The 1,245-nt window shown below is 40.9% G+C and overlaps 1 protein-coding gene across 1 annotated transcript in view; it reads right to left on the reverse strand.

Moving 5' to 3' along the window:
- Magi1 (membrane associated guanylate kinase, WW and PDZ domain containing 1) overlaps positions 1-1,245 on the reverse strand; it is a 631,196-nt gene that overhangs the window by 439,813 nt on the left and 190,138 nt on the right. The gene's annotated exons all lie outside the window — the stretch shown is intronic.

A 1,245-nucleotide genomic window follows, 5' to 3' on the forward strand; every position in this document is an offset into this window, starting at 1 on the left:
AGAGAAAAGGAAGAAGATCAAGTTCTGAAGCCACTGATCTGTGGATTAAAAAAATAATTAAAACGTAGGACTCAATAGAGGGTATATGCTTAGCACACTTGGGGCCCTGAGCTCAATCTCAAACTTATAATAAGTAAGCAAAGGAAAATAAAATTTTATCATATATAACAGTGATTATGAGTGTTGGCAGCCAGCAAGAATCACTGAGTAAAAATCTTTTGTAAATTCTGATGCTGTGGTGATTATTGTTAACAGTCAACTTAACATATCTACAACTCCGGGGAAGTGGGACCCTGAGCATGCCTGTGGTAGAGTAACTTGGTTAAATCCATTGAAATGGGGAGATTCACTTCAGGCAGAAGCATTGCCTAGNCCTGGAATCCTACATAAAGATTGGAAAAGCTCACTATGTACCAGCATGTATACAGTCCTTACTGTTCTTCTGACTGAAGATATAATATGACTAACTACCGCACCGAGATCCTACTGCTAGTGACTCTCCATCACCACCCCATCTCCCCAGAACCCCAGTCCCACACTGTAACTCTGAACTGAGTTGAAATAAATGTCTTTTCCCTTAAGTTGCTTTTGTTGGGGAATTTCATCACAATGATGGGAAGAAAAACTATTTCCTCTTTCCTTCAANGGTGAACTAACCTGAATGGTAAAAGTTCAAACATTTCCCCATTTAATGTTAATGTACAGTCAAGCTTAGAAACGAAGATGTATAGAATACATGAAGCAGGGTGTGTGGGGATGTGGGGGAGGGCATCTGGCAGAACCTGGGGTCATACTTCAACTCAATAAGGGAAGTTAAGCTACCAAGAGACTGTGGAACTCTCTAACAGCAGTATNGAAAAGTTTTCCCTCCAGGACAGGGAGGTTCTGCAATGAGCTCAATCCAGTGTGATGGCCAAAGCTCCAATGGCTNNTGGAAGCAAGAAAGGACATTTAAAATGTATTTCATCTCAAATAAAAATTAGATAACCATGCAGGGGGAGTAAATACTGTATTGAACAGCACAGCTCCAGATATCCAGAGATATGGGAGCTCTACCAACTTGAAATTTTGCTAAGTGGGATTGCCACTGTAAAACAGAGGCAAACTAGAGGTGTTCGTTCTACGTACCAATGACCTNGCAGGACTGACAGTCCAAAGTGGCGCCTTGCTCACAATTCAGATGCTCTGAATGACTATGAGGGGAAAGTAATGAACACTACTGAAAGAATATCAAATGTGCTCAAT

Source organism: Mus caroli, chromosome 6, assembly GCF_900094665.2.
Source record: "Mus caroli chromosome 6, CAROLI_EIJ_v1.1, whole genome shotgun sequence".
In the NCBI taxonomy this organism is placed as follows: Eukaryota; Metazoa; Chordata; class Mammalia; order Rodentia; family Muridae; genus Mus; species Mus caroli.